Consider the following 14,210-nt stretch of genomic DNA (forward strand, 5'->3'; position numbering starts at 1 on the left):
TGATTTTTTTTTTTTTTGTGGCTCTGGGGTTTGAACTTAGAGCCTTATGCTTGCTAGGCAAGTGCTTTGCCACTTTAGCCATGGCTCCAGCAGTTTCCTGACATCTTAACCACTTTTTTTTTTTGGTGGTGGTACTGGGATTTGAACTCAGGGCTTCAATGCTTGCTAGGCAGACACTCCACCACTTGAGCCACTCCACCAGCCCTGTATTTGATAATATGCCTTAAAAAGGGGAATATTCTTATAAAACATATGTGAGTTCTATTAAATTATCCTTTTGATCAAGGCAATAAAGATGGTGAAAGAATGTTTATTCTAACTATCACATGATAAAATAAAATCCTCTTAGCATTAAGCTGTATGTAATATGTTTTCTAATTCTTAAAAGAAAAATCATTGTGACCTATTCCTGTAATTAAGAGATGCAAATTTAGATATCCAGGGAGACTCTAGGACATTTATTGTGACTTTACCCTAACATCCAATACTGGGATAGAATTCATTCAAACACACACACACACACACACACACACACACACACACACACACACACACACACTTGTTTTCTATAATTACAACACTTGTAGAATAGAAAAAAAAAACTATAAAATCTCCAAAGAATCAATTCCAATTTTATCAGATAAGTAATAGAATATCATGTTTAAGAAGAAAAACAATTTCCCAGAATTAGAGAAGTTGAAAGGGTAGAAGTGGAACACCAGTTGCAGTACATGACTTGGGGAGCCTGGGCTACCTCTTACCATTTTGGGCCATTTGTGCTTTGTGTCTGATACCCAGTGTCTTAGGCTGCAAAACTGCTCCATCTTCCTGAGCATAACAATTAATCATTGAGTAGAGAAAAATACAAATCTCTGTAAATTGTGACTGCCTGTGCCTGACTCTGAGGGCAAGCATCCATGAAGATATCATTTTGATCCCAGAAACAGAGAAAGAGGGCAAGCCTTATAATCCAGGGTAGCAAAAGCTATTGGTAGCCCATCCATACCCCCTTCAAAATCAGTTTCTGAGACCACCTGATTCCATCTGCATGAGGGCTTTCTATTCCTGTGAGCATCCATTTAGTTCAAGTGGTGGGGGGGAGGGGCTATACTAGGAGTATTGGGGAATTAATATTCCCTAGGAGTAACTTTCTACCAAGAACTGACAGGAATGAGTAGATAAATGCCCAGGTTCTTTTCCACTATGTTGTATACTTAAGGCATACTGCACACTGTCCCTCACAGGTTCTAGAAGCAGCAACCTGCTCCATAGATACTCTTTACTGGCTGTTTTTTCTCTTCTCTGTCTTACTTCCTCACTCTCTTAACAATGCTTCCTGGGTTCACTTCCTAAACATACTTCTTGGACTCACTTTTGTGCATGTAAATCTTCTTTTTTGAGTCAGGTAAGGCTCTAGACTACAGGATCCCTGATAACATGGGCAACCACATAAGGCAACTACATTAGCCCTTCCTTATGATGCAGGTTAAATTTGGGTTAAAGATGTAATCCAAAGCTAGCTGCTGTTAACAGATTTACCCTCTTTTAACAAACCATCTCAACAAAGCAAAGTTGTAGGGGTGGAAAGCTTAATTAGGTTGGAATAGAACCAAGTCATTTTTGGGCTTTGGTTTTAAAACACTTCTTCCTCCAGGAACTATACATGGTGCTGGATTATCACTACCAAACAAACAAGCACCCGTGTCTCTATTTTAATTTACAGGATTTATCTCCTGGAATTCTGTCCTTATTTTACCACCTTATTTTTCCCAGTTACCTCACCTTGCCAAGTTATCACCAGCCTCTGTGATCAGCTTTCTGCCCTCTGCTTATCAGGACACAACTTTTGCTTCTGGATCTGCTTCACACTGAAGAACATGGTGACCTGCTTCTATTGGCTTCCATTTGCATGAATACCTAAATTGTTGTTCTTTAAAATCAATATATCCTAAAAAGAAAAAGTGCTCTTTAGAGGATTTTCTATGATGTCTTTGATGTGTCTCTAAAACTAAAAGCCATACATAATCCTGAAGCTACAGAACAAAGACATAAATGTTTCATTTTAGAAGGAAATTCTTAGTGTTCAGAATTATGTACTGTATCAGTGCTTCTCAAGCTTTATTTCTTGCAGAATAAGAAATTCATTTGATAATGATAGCTTCTTTATAGGGAGATGGTTATTCAATGACTTATAAAGCACTTGGCAAAATTATAGGGCACTTAGTAGGTACGCAATAAATAGAAGCTCTAAACTAGGTAATGAGCAGTGTGCAATGTATCTGTGAAAACTTTGTTGTCTCAGTCTGAGTTCTGAATGTAGCAGGGTCTGAGACAGCAGCTTATTTGCAATGACTGTATTAGCAAGTACAATCCCTGGAAAGCAGAAATGAGAGAAAACGAATGGGGCAAAGAAGACAACAGAGCAAATGTCAGTGAGTGAACTACAGAGATGACCATGACTGCATATTAGAACCAGTTAATTTTACTATCTCATGGGATCATCTTTGGAGAGGACTTAGGACTACTGGATCTTAAGACGATCTATTGGGGGAAAGTATAAGAGGGAGAAGAATTTATCTACTAACTTTCACTCCCATTGATCAAATGTCTACCCCACCTAGCATTAACTCCCTTGCACCTTGCAGTGCTATTGTGTGACCAAACAGGTCCTGATTTACCTTAAGCTTCAGTGGCAATAAGGAAGCCAGCCCTGTACAAATATTTATTCAAAGTGGATCAAAGGCTCTAATATAAGGCCTGAAAATTTGAAACTAATGCAGGAAAGAGTAGGGGAAACACTGGAAAATATATGCATAGGCAATGACTTCCTAAATAGAACTCAAATGGCTTGGCAACTAAGAGAAATGATTGACAAATTAAACTACAGGAAATGGTCACAGACTGAAGAAGCAGCCAACAGAATGGGAGAAAATCTTTGCCAGCTATACATCTGACAAGAGATTAATAACCAGAATTTGCAGAGAACTGAAAAAATTAAATTTCCGAAGAATCAATGACCCAGTGAAGAAATGGGCAAATGAACTGAACAGAGCTTTTCAAAGGAAAAAGTAAATGGCCAAAAATACATGAAGAAATGCTCAACACCTTTGGCCATAAAGTAAATGCAAATCAAAGCCTTGTTAAGATTCTACCTCCCTCCTGTTAGAATGGCTACCATCAAGAACACCACCAACAACAAATTATGGTGAGGATGTGGGAAAAAGGAATCCTCATACACTGTTGATGGGAATGTAAATACGTACAACTACTATGAAAAACAGTATGGAGGCTCCTCAAAACCAAAAATAGACTGTCATTTGATCCAGCAATACCACTCCTAGGCATATACCCAAAGGAATGTAAGTCAGGTTGTAATCAAGACACTTGCTCATTTGATCCAGCAATACCACTCCTAGGCATATACCCAAAGGAATGTAAGTCAGGTTGTAATCAAGACACTTGCTCACCCATGTTTACTTTGCTCACATGTGGAAGATAGATCCAACACAAATACAAACATTATCATATATGCATATATACAGAATGTTTCCCAATGTGGCACTATTAGAGGAGACTGAGGGAGGAGGAAAAGAGGAAAATAACTAAACATAATGAGATATCATTACTAAAAGTCAGGAGGCCCAAAGTATAGTCTTGAGGTAAGGCATTGCCATATAATTCCTTTACAATGTCCATCATTTTGGCCACGGTAGTTATGAGGACCTTCTCTAGAACATAAAGTCTGTCTCCAACTAGGAAGCCAGGGAGGAACACGGGGTCAAAGCCTGGGCACAGGTGAGCCTGCAGGGTTCGAAGCAGGACTAAAAGCAGCTGGAACACCTAGACTTTGACGACCTTTTTAAAATATATTGGAGTCTATTTTTTCCACTTCAGAATTCCAGGGATAGAGACATAGCACCAACCTTCAGGAGTTCCTCATGTTCAAGTTTTCTTTTACTTGACAGGTGTCCTAAATTATATCAAGTAACTGTTGATATAAAAATCAGGATTTAAGTACTAGAAATAATTGCCCTTTAACCATTCTGTTTTGGTGTATTGGATATTCTTCTGAGAAACCAGTCTTGCACAATGTCTTTCTTTTTTAGGCTATTTAGATTCTGTTTGCTATTAGATTTTGTGGCATTGGGAATTCTTAGCATTTTCTGCTGAAATGTGAAGGTTATTTGTTACACAATGTATCTGACTCACATATGCAGCCTCAAACTATTTGAGGGAACAGACAGCTTCTTATATATCTTGTATTCCCTCCTGGTGTCCATAGAGAATAACAAACACTCAATTAGTAATCGTTGAGAAGGAATCAACTGAAATATCAGCATTAGGTGAGTGTTAAATAAATAATGGGGAAGCCATACAAGGAACACAGCACAGCTCCAAAAACAGAAGGAAGTTTTCATGGATATAGACATGAGGAGAAGGAAGACAGATATTTTAGGTGAGATAAGCAAATTGCAGAACAATATGTTTAAAATAATCCTATTTTAATCACATATATTTACTCACATGTATGTGGATATGTATAATTAGAAATCTAGAATGTGAGATTAAATAGGAAACTGCCAAAGGCTCTTACTTCCAGGGGTCAAATTGGTGTAAGGGAATGTTTGCGTTTTTTACAACAAACATTTATTATTTATGTAATCTAAAGATGAACAAGGAAAATAAACAATGCTTTGAATGAATCATGGGTATTTGATGACACAGTAGTAAAATATAGGCAACTGAATACAAATAAATATTTAGTTTTGACACTCAATTGCTCAAGTACCATCTCTCATTTAATCCAACAAGGAGAAAATGCTAGCTCCATTTTTTAAATCCCTTTGAGAGCCATTAGAACCTCTGCCTTCTCAACTCTTCTTAAAATAACAGTGTTCTTGGCTGACTTGCTGGGCTGTGTATCATCCTATTTGCAGCATCATTCTTTCTTCTGCAGATAGTTCTGTTTACAATTCTAAAGAACAGATAAAAATTCTACAGCCATTGTAGACCACCCAGCTATGCATAACTGGAATGGCTGGGTTTGTTTGGTTATTTTTTCTTAATTCTCATATTTTCACTACCTCAGTCTGCCTAAAATGGAAACATTTTTGTATACTACAACATTTAAATAAGAGTATAGTAGTCAGAGGTTCTGCAGAAATGGTCTTTCCACCTTATTTAACCCCACGTAGCAAACTGTGATAAATACCTACCTAAAGTCCTTGGAAACAAGGGATCAATTATTTCAAGTGGTGTTCCAGGATCTATTCATTTCCTGGATCATTTTGTTAGTTCTCCCATGATGTTTAGAGAATGATCCAGAAAGGACCAAGGCACAGTTTTTCCCAGGAAGGACAGAAGGATGGGAGGAAACATAGCTGCTTTCTGGAACTGCATCAGCAACCTCATTGCTTAGCCCCTCCAATGCTTCCTCAGCACTGACAAAAACCATTTTCCTCAGCATAGAGGAGCTGAGATCTCATCTCATTATTCTTCATTCCTTTTTATTTATTTACTCCTTGCCTTCATTTCTTTCCTCCCTCCCTGCAACCTTCATTCTCAGGCTACGGATTTATATAATAAGTGAATGCATCATAATGGCAGAAGCATTATCTTAGGTATCAGAAAACTCTTTAGGGGACATTTAAGGCTAGGCAACATCAAGGAAGGCTCCAATGGGTCCTGCAGAAAGAAGAGGAAGATCAAAGCTAGCTCTCTGATAGCACTTTGCCAAAAGAACTTAGCATCTTTGAACATTTCGTTATACTGAACACAATCAAACAACACATAGTCCGTAAAAAATCACGAGCAATAACCACCACCAAGACTTTGAATCAGCAAGATGGAACCACTATGCTCCCCTGAATGCTGACACTCACACTTGGGTTTTTGTAAAGGAAAAGAGAGTCCAAGGAATGTGGTTCGAATCCTCAGCAGATTTTCCCTTTTATGTGGAGACCTATAAATTTAAATAACAGAAAAAAATCGTATCTTTATTTTTCACTATCTTCTGAACCAAATTTAATGTTCATTTTTATTATGAATTTAGGTGAAAATAACAATTCTTTCATTAGAATCCATGACTTTGATACCAATGAAAGTGGATGTTGTTACACTATCACAGATTTTGCAGAGATATTGAAATACTGCATGTGAACATTCACCACTGTTCAGAATTCTGGTAGTTAGTTGACCTACTATTAGATTTCATTACTTACTGTGTTAAGAAAAATCAATTTTATAATATTCTGAAACTTATCTTTCAGTATAACTAGCTTCTACCAAGTCCTATGTGTTTTATTTGAGGACTCTAAAAATATTTTTCTGGGAATGGATCATAGGCTTGAACTGACTGCAGACGTATGAGACATCCAGCTAAGACCAGAACCACCAAACTAAGTCCAGACAAAATTGCCCACCGTGGAATAATAATCTTAATAAGTAGTGCAGTTTTGAGCTATTAACTTTTAGAATGTTTTCCTATCCAGCAAAAAATAACTGATATATATTCCTACTATTGTTTATTAAACACATTTTATCTACATCAATATTTTAATTAAAATAAATTAATGTGTAAGCAGTTTTTATAGTATCTCTGCAAATAGACATTTTTTCTTTTTTCGCAATACAAGAAATTGAACCCAGTTTCGCTTGCATGCTCTGTCACTTGAGTCATGTTCTAGCCCTTTGTTTTTGTTTTGTTTTTGCAATATGGTCTTGTTAACTTTTTGCCTTGGCTGGCCTTGAACTTGTGATCCTCCTGTTTCTACATTCCAAGTAGCTATGATTACAGGCATTCACCACCATGCCCAGCTGAAAGACATTTGAACTTGATACAAATGGAAGTAAGCTAAAAACAAATATAAGGAAAATGCTGAATAATGTTACTGAATTTTGGTTACATGTGTTGTCTGGGAAGGCTCTTCATTAAATAAAAAAGAAAGATGGGGGAGTGCTAGAGAGTACAAAAGACTTATCACTTCCAAAGTGAGACCTTCACCCTGATGAAGACAGAAGGAACAAAGAAGTGTGTGATCCAGTGTTACTCATTCCCTGCTCCTTTCTTTTTTATAAGCAAGACCCCTGTTGGGTAGTCTTGGGCCACATTGTAAGATGCACTGATCAGCACAGTACAATCATATTGGACTTACAGAAAAAAATGAATCTTTGTGTAAATGAGTACTTTACCTAGTGATATTGGAATGGAATGACATAAATCTGTTGGTTCTGTGGCTACTCTGCACACATCACACCCAGACTCTGACTATGAAGGCTCTGGGAGATCAGAGATGAGCCAGTTAATCACATAAATAAGAAAACTGAGATGGGATGAGATTAGACACCTTGATCAGGGCCATACAATAAATGAATCAGAAGCTAAACTGATGTATGAAAGTAATTCTGAATAATGTTACTTCTGCCACCAGAGGGCAGAGAACACAGGTTTTATATTTCTATGGACATTAGATCTCATCTGTCAAATCAGGAAACTGATAGAAAAGATCCAGAATTCTTCCTAGTTCCATCTTTCAATGTAGCACAAGGAATCCAAAGAGTTTACTAAAGAATAATAAAGGAAGAGGGAAAAGATTTAAATAACATTGACTCACACATTGAGAAAATCATCTCTTCTACACTCTTCATCCCCTGCTGTGGCCACATATGTTACATATTACTTATAACCAATATTGATAATGCTAATATTAATTAATACAGCAATAAGAACCTGGACATCCAAATGTCCTAGCCTCACCACTGAATTTACTTCTCTGTGTTTTTACTTCTTTAACGGCATATTGTATATTAAAAAGTATTTGTGGTGACAGAGTGGCAGACTTAGCTGTGGGACAAAAACTTCACCACTGCAAACCCTAACCCAGGTGTGGCAATTTTAGGGGACAATGACTTCCCCAACACAATAGGCCAGCATCAGACAAGACAACCCTTCATTTCCTATATTTCAGAGAGCTGTGGCAAGGTGCCATCTTGAGAGAGGGCCCCTCATCAAGAATGAGGTATTCAGGGGTGGATCTTGAAAACAAGGAGCATTCACTGCTCAGGGTGTATTAAGACACCTGGCCACAGTGTATGAGAGGGGAGAGTCATACATAAGAGACTCATGAAAAGAGAAAGACTTTGACTTGGGATGAGCTAAGAAGTTAAAGGAAGCTAGGAAAGAGAAAGGTACAGTATTGGTGGCCCTGCCTAAACTGCCTGGGAAAATTTCCCAAAACAAAGCACCTGGTTTTCACTAGCAGAGAGATCAGATTTCTGAAGCTCCTTGCCAGCAGGCAAGTTCCGAGACTGAGCAATTCTTGGGAATTTGAAAAATCATGACCCAGAGAGTTCTGGTTTCCCAGTCACAGCATCCCTGTGACTTTGTGCCTTTGTGCCACCAAAGGCAGACATAGAGAGGGAGAGGATTTGATAGGGGGCAGATGAGGCTTGCTGACAACAGCCCAGGAAGCAGCAAATGTCCCAGAGGTTAGCAGTCCCACCCAATTCCACCATAACAGCTTCACTGAATAAGGTCAATTTAAAAAACAAAGCACCAACTCTCCACTGACTGAGAGTTCAAGTTGGAGCAGCAGCCTGCCTGAAGAGCTATGAAACTGAGCAGCACTGGGGATTTAAAAGGTTGCAGCTTGAGGAGTTTCAGGTCTCAGAACCACAGGGTCCACATGGGCAACTGAACCACAGGTAGCCATAGAGAGGGAAAGGTTTTGACTGGGGCAATCTGAAAAGCAATAAAAAGCACAGAGGTCAGTGGCCCCACCCATTGAAGCTACTCCATTAACAAAAGCCCTATCATTAAGGCCCTATCTACTCAGGGAGCAAGTTGCCCTGCCCACTCAGATCTCTCTGCATTGCAAAAAGAAGTCTCACCATCTATCTGTGGAGGCCATGCTGTCCTAAAACAACTCCTTCTGAGTGCAAAGCACATTGTTAACAAAGTTGCCCCGAGTGTGTTAACAATATAGTACAAACTGCTCTCCCCCTGAGGCCCTGGCCTGCACCCTAGGCTAGAGGTACAACTCTGTCCTTCTGAAGCTGTTCCCATAACAACCAGAGCAAAAAGGAATAACCTGGACAAAACACAGAGCATACAAACACTTCTCTGCAGTGAGAAATACAAGTATTTTTTCTTTTGCCTTCTTGTTTTCCCTTTTTTCTGATCTAATTTGTTTTCATTTAGCTGTTTCTTTCCTTTCTTTCATTCTTCCTTTTTCTTCCTTCCTTCCTTCCTTTCTTTCTTTTCTTTGTTTTTAATTTGGTTGCTAATTGTTGGAATCTCCTATTCATTTGTTTTTCTTTTTTTCTATCTCCCAAACCATTCTCTATTTTTCATTATAATATAAAGGACTCTATTCTACTGTTTTCTCCTGCACTTACCACCTCTTCTTTCTATCTTTCTACTCCTCTCCCTTCCCCATGATCATCCCCCATATCACACAATTCCCAATCATTATACCTTTTAACCAGTGTTAAACTCCCAAATCATCAACCTAGAAAACAGAGTTTTGCTCTAATACACGCTTAATGAGGAGACAAACAAGGGTACCAATTGTTTTTGACTAATTTAAATATTTGATTTATTCCTAAATTGTTAATTTTGCTACTGCAGTAGGTTCTCTACTTATACAAGGAAGTAAAACAGAAACTTAGACCAACAGATGCAAAAATTGCAGTGTAGAAATTTAAATATGAAAAGCCAAGGCAATATCTCCCCTCCAAAACACCACAATAAACCAACAACTGAATACAAAAATAATGAATTGGCCAAAATGTCTGAGAGAGAATTCAGAAACCTACTGTTAAAAATAATCAATGACCTCAAAGAGGATTCAAATAAACAGATAAAGTTAACAAATCAATCCAAAACCTAGACAAGCAAGTCAGCAATATGGAAGAGAAATTCATCAAGAAAATGAAAGTTGAGGGAAATAAACAAATAGAAATGTTAGAAATGAAAATACCAGTAAATCAAATAAAAACTACAGTGGATAGTATTATCAAGTGACAAGATCAAACAGAAGAAATAATGTCAGAGATGGAGGACGAAATTGAGGAGATATTGAACACAGATAATCACAAAGGAAAAATGTTACATATGATTGTAACATTTAAGAACTCCAGGACACAATCAAAAGACCAAACCTAAGAATTCATTTGGTAGGAGAAGGAGCTAAACCTATTCAATGAAATCATAGCAGAAAATTTACCAACTCTATGTAATGCTATAGACACCATGTGCAAGAGGGATTTAGAATAGAGTAACCCCACATCATATCATAATTAAAATGCCAAAACTAGAGAACAAAGAAAGGACACTGAAAGCTTCAAGAGAAAAGTGCCAGCTTATATATAAAAGTAAATACATATGAATCAGCTCGGACCTCTTAGCACAAACAATACAAGCCAAAAAAGCATAAAGCGATATAATTCAGTCTCTAAGAGAAAACAACTGCCATCCAAGAATACTAAATCCAGCAAAGCTATCCTTCAATTTCTGTGGAGAAATAAGGAGTTTCCAGGATAAGGATAAGTTAAGTGATTCATGTCCACCAAACCTGCCTTACAAAAGATACTCAAAGGAATAATTTACATAGAAGAGGAGGAAAAACAATTACAAACATTAAGAGGTCAGGAAAGAATAAAACTTGGAAAGGGAACTGATTAACCAATGAGAGGTAGGAAACTATCCAGCATGATCATCTCAGTAGACCAGTAAAATCTGAAGATGAACAGTGCCAAAAGTAAAAAACAATCAACGTGAGACTCAACTTGGGAGAAAAAAAGCAATGGAAATATAGAAAACAATAAATACCTCTCAACCATAATCCTAAATGTAAATGGCCTTAACTCTATAAGCAAAAGACACAGAGTGTCTGATTGGATCAAAAAAAAAAAAAATCCAACAATCTGTTCTGTAGAAGAAACCTCACAAAAAATACATACATAAACTAAAAATGAAAGATTAGAAAAAGATATACCAGGCACACAGAAATTGAAAGCGAGCATGAATAGCTAGTCTCATATCAGACAAAGCAGATTTTAAACAAAAATCAATCAGAAAGATAAAGAAGATCATTACATAATGATCAATCAGAAAGATAAAAATCAATCAGAAAGATAAAGAAGATCATTACATAATGATCTTCTTATGCTCTATCAAGATGATATAACAATTCTAACATCAGTTCCCCCAAGTTTATAAAATGAACCCTTTTAAGTATAAAGGAAAGATTGCTCCAGATGCAAGAAGAGTGGGAGATCTCAACACTCTACTCTCATCAATAGGAAGATCATCCAGACAAAAACTTAACAAATATATCATAGAACTAAACAATATCATGGACAAAAGGAACTTAACAGACATTTATACAATAGTCAATCCCATAGCATTACTATATTTTTCTCAGAATCCCATGGAACTGTCTCCCAAATAGATCACCTCTAGATCATAAAGAAAATCTCAACAAATACGAAAACAAAACAGAACAAAATAGTCCCTTGCATTCTAACAGACCTAATGGAATAAAATTAGAAATAAATGGCAAGGAAAACCAAAAAAGCCTTCCAAATTCAAAGAAATTAGACACATTTTTAAATCATCATTGAGCCATTGAAGAAATTAAGATATTCCTACATTCAAATGAAAATGAGAATATGACTTACTAGACCCTGTAGACATAGCAAAGGCAGTGTTAAGAGGGAAATTCATAGTCACGAGTGCCCACATCAGAATACTAGAGAGATTTCAAGTAAACTATCCAATCCTGCACCTCAAACTCTTAGAAAAACAAGAACAAGTGAACCCTAAAAATAGTAGATGGAAAGAAATTAGGGTAGAAACTAGTGAATTGGAGATGAACAGAACAATACAACAATCAATGAAACAAAAAGTTGGTTTTTTGAAAAGAACAACAAACTTTAACCAAATTAACCAAAAGAAGAAAGGAGAAGACCCATACTAATGAACTCAGAGATGGAAAAAGGGGATATTATACCAGACACCAATGAAAGTCAGATCACACCAGAATATTTTGAAAACCTATAATCCAGCAAACTGGAAAATTAAGAAGAAATAGATAAATTTCTTGACAAATATAATCCACCAAATTAAACCCAGAGGACATTAACAACTTAAACAGAGATATAGGAAGTAATGAGATTGAGACAGTTTTAAAGAACCTCCCAACAAAGAAAAGCCCAGGTCCTGATGGATTCTCTGCTGAATTCTACCAAACCTTTAAAGAAGAGCTACACCAGTGTTCCTCAAACTATTCAATAAATACTAAAGGAAGAAATATTACCAAACTCATCTTACAAAGTCAGTTTACCAAAAACCAAGTAAAGACATATCAAAACAAAGTTATAGGCCAATATCCTTGAGGAACACGGATGCAAAAATCCTCAATAGAATACTTGCTAACAGAATCCAGCAACACATTAAAAAGATCAGACCCCATGATCAAGTAGGTTTCATTTCAGGTTTGCAAAGATGGTACAATGTATGCAAATTTATAAATGTAATACAACACATAAACAAAATGAAGGACAAAACCACATTATCAACTCGTAGATACAGAACAAGTCTTTGACAAAATTCAACATCTTTTCATGATAAAAGCTCTGAAGAAACCAGGATTAGGAGGAACATTCCTCAACATTATTGAGGCTGTATTTGACAAACCTATAGCCAACATCATACTAAATGGGAAAAAACTGAAACTATTTCCTTTAAAATTAGAGACAAGGCAAGGGTATCCACTCTCCCTACTCTTATTCAATATAGTACTAGAACTCCTAGTCAGAGCATTAAGACAGGAGAAAGAAATAAAAGCAATTCAAACAGGGAAGGAAGACATCAAAGTATCCCTATTTGCAGATGAGGTACCTAAAAGACCATAAAAGCCCCACCAAAAACCTCTTAGACCTCATAAACACATTCAGCAAAGTAGCAGTCTTCAAAATTAATACCAAAAAATCAGTAGCATTTCTAAACTAAAACAATGAACAGTTTGAGAAAGAAATCAGGGAAATACAACCATTCATAATAGAATCAAAAAATTAAAATACCTAGGAATAAGTATAATGAAGGAAGTGAAAGACTTACATAATGAAAACTATTAATCATTGAAGAAAGAAATCAAAGAAGACATTAGAAGATGTGAGGATATCTCACACCCATGTATTGGCAGAATCAATATTGTGAAAACGGCATACTACAGAAAGAAATCTGTATGTTCAATGCAATGACCATCAAAATTCTTCACAGAGATAGAAAAATCAACCCTAAAATTCATAAGGAAGCAGTCAAAACCTTGAATAGCCGAAGCAATCCTGAGCAAAAAGAGCAACTTTAGAACATCACGATACCTGACTTCAAACTATTCTACAGAGCCATAGTAACAAAAGCAGCTTGGTACTGGCACAAAAACAAAAATGAAGACCAAAGAAACAGAATAGAAAACTCTGACACAAACCCACACAGCTACAGCTATTTGATTTGCAACAAAGGAGCCCAAAGGATTGTTGGAGAAAGATAGCCTCTTCAACAAGTAGTACAGAAAAAACTGCATATCCACCTGTAGAAGACTTCTGTGAATAGAACTCCAATAGCTCAGAAATTAAGAAACAGGATTAATAAAAGGAATGTGTCAAACTAAAAATCTCTGCACAGCAAGGGACATTGTGTTTAGACTTAAGAGATAGCCCACAGAATGGGAGAAAATCTTTACCAGCTATACATCTGACAAGGGATTAATAACCAGAGTATATCGGGAGATCAAAAAACTAACCCCACAAGTAATCAACAACCCACTGAATAATGGGGCAAATGAACTGAACAGACAATTTTCAAAAGAAGTACAAATGGCCAATAAAATATGAATAAATGCTCAACATTCTTGGCTATAAAGGAAATGCATATCAAAACTACAGAGATTTCACCTTATTTCAGTCAAAATGGCTATCATCAATAGCACAAACAACAAATGCTGTCAAGGATGAGGGGCAAAAGGGAACCTTTATCCACTGCTGATGGGAATGTAAAGTAGTGCAAATGGAAAGCAGTATAGAGGTTCCTCAAAAAACTAAAAATAGACCTACCATATGATCCAGTTTTTCCACTCCGAGGCATATACCCAAAGGAATGTGAGCCAGGATACAATAGAGACACTTGCACACCCATGTTTATTGCA

This window comes from Castor canadensis, chromosome 5 (genome assembly GCF_047511655.1).
Source record: "Castor canadensis chromosome 5, mCasCan1.hap1v2, whole genome shotgun sequence".
Taxonomy (NCBI): domain Eukaryota; kingdom Metazoa; phylum Chordata; class Mammalia; order Rodentia; family Castoridae; genus Castor; species Castor canadensis.